Source organism: Mycteria americana, unplaced genomic scaffold (assembly GCF_035582795.1).
Source record: "Mycteria americana isolate JAX WOST 10 ecotype Jacksonville Zoo and Gardens unplaced genomic scaffold, USCA_MyAme_1.0 Scaffold_87, whole genome shotgun sequence".
NCBI classification, from domain to species: Eukaryota; Metazoa; Chordata; class Aves; order Ciconiiformes; family Ciconiidae; genus Mycteria; species Mycteria americana.
Genome location: NW_027445671.1, coordinates 246,720 through 254,172, shown reverse-complemented (window position 1 = coordinate 254,172; position 7,453 = coordinate 246,720). Strand labels below are relative to the sequence as shown.

Below are 7,453 nucleotides of genomic sequence, written 5' to 3'. Positions count from 1 at the left end.
AAACCAGAACGAGGCACGTCTCCCTTCGTTACTCAGAACAGAACAGAACAGAAGAGCGTGTAGAAATAAACAGAACTATGCTGCTACCGCCTATCTTCCCTGATGCGTCTTATGCCGAGCTTTAATATTCTGCACACGCTCAAAGGTGAGGGGTCTCTGCTTGGGCCAGGGTCTCCAGCTCGAGGGGTGTGACTTTTAGTATTATAATGAGGATAGTTTGCGTGAGGGTGCCTCTTATCACACTTCTACTAGTTGTTTCAGATGGTTCCCAAAACATCTTAATTAGCTTACATATTTCTCCAGGATGTGTTTTTCTCCCAAGGACAGTAATTCTTGTTTAGACGTGCCACTTTCCAGCCTGAATCTCCCTTATCAGCTTTACGTAAGCCTTGGCCTTCCAACAGCTCCTGTTAGACTACACTGTTAGACTACACTACCACACTCCTTTCCTTGCTAGCAGTCAAGAAACACAATCTGCGTAACACGTACAAGATGCTGACTTGGCCAGTGTCCTGGTTTCAGCTGGGATAGAGTTAATTTTCTTCCTAGTAGCTGGTACAGTGCTGTGTTTTGGATTTAGGATGAGAAGAAAGTTGATAACACACTGACGTTGGAGTTGTTGCCAAGTAGTGTATACACTAGTCAAGGACTTTTCAGCTTCCCATGCTCTGCCAGGTGCACAAGCAGCTGGGAGAGGGCACAGCTAAGATAGTTGATCCAAACTGGCCAAAGGTATATTCCATACCGTATGACGTCACGCTCAGTATACAAACTGCGGGGAGTTGCCTGGGGGGCAGCAGTCACTGCTCGGGGACTGGCTGGGTATCAGTCAGCAGGTGGTGAGCAGTTGCATTACATGTTTTTTTCCCTGGGTTTTGTTCCTCTCTCTGTCTCTTATTGTTTTCCTTTTCATTACAATTTTTTTGTTCAATTATTAAACTGTTCTTATCTCAACCCACAAGTTTTCTTACTTTTGCCCTTCCGATTCTCTCCCCCATCCCACCGGGGTGGGGAGGGTGAGCGAGCAGCTGTGTGGTGCTTAGTTGCCGTCTGAAGCTAAACCACGACACCACTGTTCACATTGCTGCCCCTGTGCACTCGTACCTCTAACACATATTCTTAAGAGAAAGGCTGTATCCCTGGCTTTCAAGGGAATTATAAAGTCAGGGACAAGGAGTGACAGCTGTGTCACTGGCAAGTCACCCCTTCTGACACTAGAGGATTGACACATTAATGCTCTGGGAGCTCTGGGAGCAAATCCTCAGAGCTCTTCCTCGCTCCCTCCACTTCTTTGTCTCCCCCCCCCCCCCCCCCCCCCCCTTCACTATCATCCCCACATTAATAAACGAGTTTCAAGGCTGGTATGAAACTTTCTGAGCAGATCAAAATCCAAACCCACTTTTGCCCATAATATTCTACCACTCCTCCCACTTACCTAGTCCTGTCCCAGCTTCTGCTCTTTCACTTGCTTTTCTCCAAAACAGAGGCATGTCACATCCTAGAGAGGGGGAAAAAACACACCAAACAGACCTTTTCCCCCTCCTCTGTTCTTACTCAGGGTTTACACCTCAGGCTTGAATGCCCAGGTTCTGCAGCTGCTCTAAACCCTTGCACAGATCCAACAGAGCCTGAACTGCATTACTCCCCCCCAGGTCACTAATTGCCTGCAGGCAATTTAGTGAGCATGGACTGAAACTCCCAGCCTCCAGCAGCCACTTTCAGATGGACCATCATTTTACCAGACCTCAAACACTGGAGGATCCCTGTGCTTTCACACTAGATACCAAACCTGGGAAATTCCTCTAACATGACAATAACAAACACAAATCTCCTGGGCTGTGAGAGCTACAGCATGATCCCAGCATCAAGCTGCCCTTCCATATTGGCATTACAGCTTTAGCCTGTCCAGCATCTGTACAAATGTGTGTAGCATTACCTACAGAGATGACCATTTCAATGTAAGAGACAACTCCTGTGCACAAAGATCATGCAGGAAAAAAAAGGTTACTAGGCACCGTACAGAGGCCAAGGCAAAATCTGACTGCAAAGATTCAACCTCTGCCTAGAAGCTACGTAAGAACAAACTGGTTTGGTGAACATTAGTTCAAGTGAAAATGCTACGAAAAAAGTTGTGAAAGAGTAACATGTTCAGTTCAAAAACAGGACTGGACAATGCCATGTACAAAACACCACCCTATGCCCAGGGAAGCTCTACAAGTCAGACGTGGTACCCAATAATGACAAACAATGGCTCTTCACATCAGTTTTCTGTATGTTCAGGTTAGTTCTTTTAGTCAGACACAGAAAGCAAAGTGATCTCTTCTTCTGTTGAAGTAATCAATCATTTAAGTAGCTATTGCTAAACATTTCTGAAGAAACCCCAAAAAGTTAAAGCAGGTACTTTTATCCTTACAAGATGCTTATCATGGAAGCATTGAGCTTATCATATCATATGAAATTCTCTTCTCTACTCTCAAGGGACCCATTTTCTCTGCTCCCAAGGAAACCTCTAAAGCTCTTCATGAGTTTTCAGAGCAAGGAACACATAGTTCAGTGCTCACGGCTATGAATGGAGAACATTTACAAAACACTGTAAAGGCAAATAAAGCAAAGAGCAAGCATTAATGGGAAAACCTGGGAGCAGAATGAGAAGCACCACACAAGTAAAACTGTCCCAAGCACTTAGGCCTCCATCAAGCCCTGAGGTTGATGATGGCTGTTGGATGGCTTTCCTCCCCCAGATGGAAACACCTCTCACTACACTGTGCGCAGAGCAAGGAAGGAAAAGGCAATACACCCCGACATCTAAAGGCACAAAACTCCAAGCAAAGGTCACTTTTTTTTTTGTTTCTTTAGATAAACGGCCTGGCCAGTTACAACACCTGCTTATACTGACTTCACCCATCCTTACCCACATAAATTTGTGACATGCTGAGTCAGTGTGGAGAGTCAGGTGGACTTTGATGTCCACACTGCTACCACGGGACTGTTTTTTTAACTTATTGACATTTATCTGTCACTTTGAAGCTGCCCAAGGGTCAGCATGCCCTTGCTACTGGAGGTTCTTGCTCTGTGTAGGTACCAAGGAAGACATTTCTGGTGATGCATTACTTCAAATGGGTAAAGCACAGCAGAACATAATGTTGATGAGCTGCTGAGCATCATCCCCCAGGCATATCAGGCACAAGGGCAAAGCTTGTATATTTAAAATGCATTTGAGTACATCACCATTAAAATACACCACTACCAGATATTTCTCTAGACTGAAGGCTGACGGCAGCGTACAAGGAGAGTCCTTTCTGGACAGCTCACTCCTGGGTAGTAATCCTAGAGACTTCCTTTAATGACGGAAATCGAAAGAGCTTCAATAAGCTTTTAAATTAAGCACGGCAAATAAAAAGCAAACACAACAAACAAAAAATGACAGGTAAATCCCTGAGGCACTAATGAGGAACAAAAGGTCTCCCCTTGAGTCCACTACCCCTCACTAAACAGACAAATGGCTTCAAAAGAGATTCCTGCAAAGAAACCACAGATGGAAGATAACCCTGTAAGTCCAGCACAACTGACCAACATGGAAACGGTAGTGTTGACCCTTCTCCTGCTCCTCCTATGAGCTCTTCGCCAGCCATGTGAAGAGGCAAAATCAAGGATGAACGAATCCAATCTGAGAAGAAGTTGGCCCCAAAAAATTCAAAACGATCAAGAAGTCTATTTGAAATACGGATTCTCATCCACTGTTGTGGATCATGAACCTCGCCCTAAGCACATGTCGTGCCTCAGGATAGGAGGTAAGGACTGTATGAAGTCACCACCGCAAGCAGACATTTGAAACTCAAGCATTCACAACAGGCAGGCAAACCTCTACCCTTTTTTCAGCCATGTTTCAAGTCACACGATACTCAGTCCAGGACTGTACAAAACGTCACTAAACAACAATAGCAGCCTCTTTGCGGGTTTCTTACTCAAAAGCAAAACCCAAAAAGCCATGTACCCTTGGGGAAACCCTGGTCCTTCTGTGTGGCTGGGGTCTTCCTATGGCTCTTCCTCAAGGCAGCAGAAATGACCATGAATGTGGGGAGTCCACACAAATTCAGAAGTACACTTAGTCCTCCGGCAGTCATTACACACACCCCAGAAGTGCCCGTTAGTTGTCTGGCAGTCATTCTCCACAAACTCCAAGTCCTCCACACCTAACCACCTACCTACTGACTCAGTGGAAGTGAGTTGGACCGCAACAGAATTGACACTGCCTGGCCCGGTCACACATATTAGACCACAAATGCTGGTTACAAGACAGAAAATGCAACACTACCAGAACAACAAAAAAATAACCAGAAGACACATCATACAAAAACCAAAGGCCACTACCCTAACCCTAAGAAAGCAAACAAACTAAAAAAGGACTCTCCAAAAAAACCCCACCCAGAACACAAGATAAGGCAAAAATAACCTAATCCCAGGAACCCAGGGCCAACAAACCCAGATCCTGTCCATAACAACCACATGCTTTAATCCAAACTCATGTAAACTCTGGCATCCAATAACCCTAGCATCCCATAACCCTAGCACATGCTAGCCCTAAGATATCAAAACACTGAACATAAACTCCTTGGAGATGTCTGCCAGGGCCTTCAGGTGGCCTCTCATCTCAGACATCACAACTTTGAAGTGGGGAGTGGGACAGAGCCACCAGGACATCACCAGCAGCTATCCTCACATCATCCATCACACCCTGAAAAAGTGCCTGCGTTAAACACTCCCAGGGAGAAGCCTGAGGCACTCAGAGCCTTGTAACTGGCCAGCCATGACCACGGGGCTTCAGCTCATCATTTCTGTGTCAGAGCCACCAGGCAGATGACCCCATCCTCCTTGGGAGACCCCTCGGGGCAGCCGAGCCCAGTGCCGGGTGGCTGGATATGGCCTTTGCTCTATGGGGAGCTGCTTCCTGGGAGCAGGATGTCTCACGGGGGCACTGGGAAACCCTCCTCAGGCCTGGATGCCTGAGAAACACCTCTGCGCTGCTCTGTATCTCACCAAAAAATCAGGGGCAGAGGAAGGCTGCTTTGGTGGCCTCCAAGAGAACCACTTCACCTGGGCTCCTCTGCGGCTACTGGGCACCTTTGCTGTCAGGTGGGTCTCAGCACCGCTCTGCCAACAGCTGTCACCTCCCTGCAGGATGCTCTCCAGCACATGGTACGTCTCCACTGGGTCTCCCTGGGGACAAAGATTGGAAGGGAGGGATTTGGTTTGCTTTGCCCCCATTCCCAGGGTGCCACAAGAGAGACCTGCCGCCCCCAAATCAGCTGTGTGAACTGGACACCACGTAGGAGCTGCCGACGTGGGTCAGGAGGAACAGGCCAGACGTTCTCCTGTGCCCCCGGCGCTGGCAGAAAGCAGAGCTGGGGGCACAACGGGGAGAAGCTCAGGGCAGCCAACAGCCAGTGGTGGGGCCTGGCAGGGTGCAGTGCCCACAGAAATGCCTGGCTCCTTGAGCCTCTGCCCTGAGGCTGCAGCGTGGGGCCAGCACTGGCTGGGGCTCCGCTGGGAAAAACCATGTAGGGGTGACCCTGACACCCTGCACACGTACCTGGCACGGGGATTCCATAGCCTGTCCCTTTGCCCATTGCTGCCACAGGATCCAAAAAACAGCGCCACCAGCGCCGACATGGTCCTGAGGCATCTCTTGACAGATGACTCTTCAACCGGCAGGCCTAAAAAGAGGAAAAATTGCCCACAATTAAGCTGTGCTCAAGTTTTTGCAGGCAGCATGTTTTTTGAGCTGCCTGGTGGTGCCATTCCTGGGGAGCGCTCAAGAAACAGTGTGGCTGCCTGTACTTGCAGGCAGGCAGTGGAGTGTGTGCTGTGGGAGTGAGCGATGGTTTGTTTGTGAGGCTGTTGAACGGGTTCAGGCTTTAATTGCACCCAAGCTGGTATGCCTGGTTCCTTCTTCTTTGCAAGTGGTATTTAGAGATTAAATGGTATTTTTTTTTAAAGCAAAACCAACAGGCAAACAAACAAAAAAACAGTTGGGCAATTCCTCCCCCACCCCTCAGCTGGGCTTTTTTTCCTCAGTCCCAGCCAGTCTGCAAGGTAATGCTTGTCACCAGTATTAGGCTGCAGGATTGGGCCCAGGGCAGAGGGTTTTTAGGCAGCACATTCCTCGAGGCTCCTGGTACTGCAGTTCCTGGGGAGTGCTCAAGAAATGTGGGCAGTTGCCCATAATTGCAATGTTTGGTCTCTTCCCATCACTCTCTCTCTGGCTTCCCGTTTTTTAATTACTCCCTCTCTGTTTTTAGCCCATCACTATTTTTTATTTTCTCTTTCTCTGTCCAGCTCCCGGTCTGTATTTTCTAATTCTTCTCTGTCTCTCCTATATCCCCTTGCTGGTTTTTTCTTTCTCCACAGTGCTCTCTCCTGCTCCTTTTCCTTCTATTTTTCCTGTCACTGTGTCCTGCTTCCTGGCTTTATTTTTTCTCTCTGTCCTGCAGCCTGTCCCCTCTTTCCTGTTCCCCTCATCCCCTGCTCAGCTGGCTGTGCCTTCTCTCTTCTCTCTAGGCCTCTGTCCTGCTCCCCATCCCCTTTTGCTCTTCCTCCATCTCCATCCTGGAGGCCATTGCTGTTCTGTCCTTCTCCGCCTTCTTGTCCCGATCCACATCCCTCTGTTTCTCAGTCTCTCCGCATTGCTTCCTGTCCTTCTCTTGCTCTCCCACTCTCTGTCCCTGCCTCTCCCTGTCTCTCTCCCCTCCCTTTTCCCTCTCACCCTTTCCCCTCTGTCCCTCTGTCCTGCTCCCTGTCCCATTGCTCTGTCACTCCGCTCCCCTGGTGCTTTTTCTGTCTCTCTGCCCCCCTGCCCCGCTCCCTCACCCCGCCTGGATTGGTCCGTCCCTCTGGCCTCCTTCCTGCCCTTCTTCTTCTCTCTCTGTCCCTCTGTCCTGCTGCTTAGCATGAGTTTTCTTCCTGACCCCCCCGACCTCCTTCCCCTCCATCTGTTTCCCGCACCATCCCTCTGCCCGCTCCTCACCAGTACTTTTCCTTTCTCCACTCCCTGCCCAGCTCCCCCCTGCTCTCCCTGCCCCTCTGTCCTGCTCCCATCCCTCTGTCCATCTCCTGTCCCTCTCCGGCCACCCTACCGCCCTGCCCTACCTCCCTCTGCTGCCCTGTCCCTTGCTCCCCCTCCTCCCTGCTCCACCAGAGCTCAGGGGCCTGGGCCGGGCACGGGCCAGGGCAGCCCCGGGCAGGCGGCCCCGGGGCCTGCGGGGGCGGGACCGGCCGGGGGACAGTGTCCCCGCAGGGGCAGACAGCAGGAAGGAGCGCCCCGTGGCATGCCGGGAGCTGTAGTCCTGCGGCGGGGGGCCTCTGGGTGGCCATGTTGGTGCTGGGAGGTGCAGCCTCTGCTCCAGCCGTGGCCCAGCTGAGGCAGGGCTGAGGCCAGCCGTGAGGCGAGGACAGG

At 50.2% G+C, this 7,453-nt stretch overlaps 1 long non-coding RNA gene across 1 annotated transcript; it reads right to left on the bottom strand.

Annotated features, from left to right (window-relative positions):
- Positions 1–541: 541 nt before the first annotated feature.
- Positions 542–7,226, bottom strand: LOC142404184 (uncharacterized). The gene is made up of 3 exons (XR_012773737.1): positions 7,147–7,226; positions 1,436–1,498; positions 542–563 (listed from the first exon to the last, which is right to left on the bottom strand). It is a non-coding gene; the product is annotated as an uncharacterized LOC142404184 (long non-coding RNA).
- Positions 7,227–7,453: the final 227 nt, after the last annotated feature.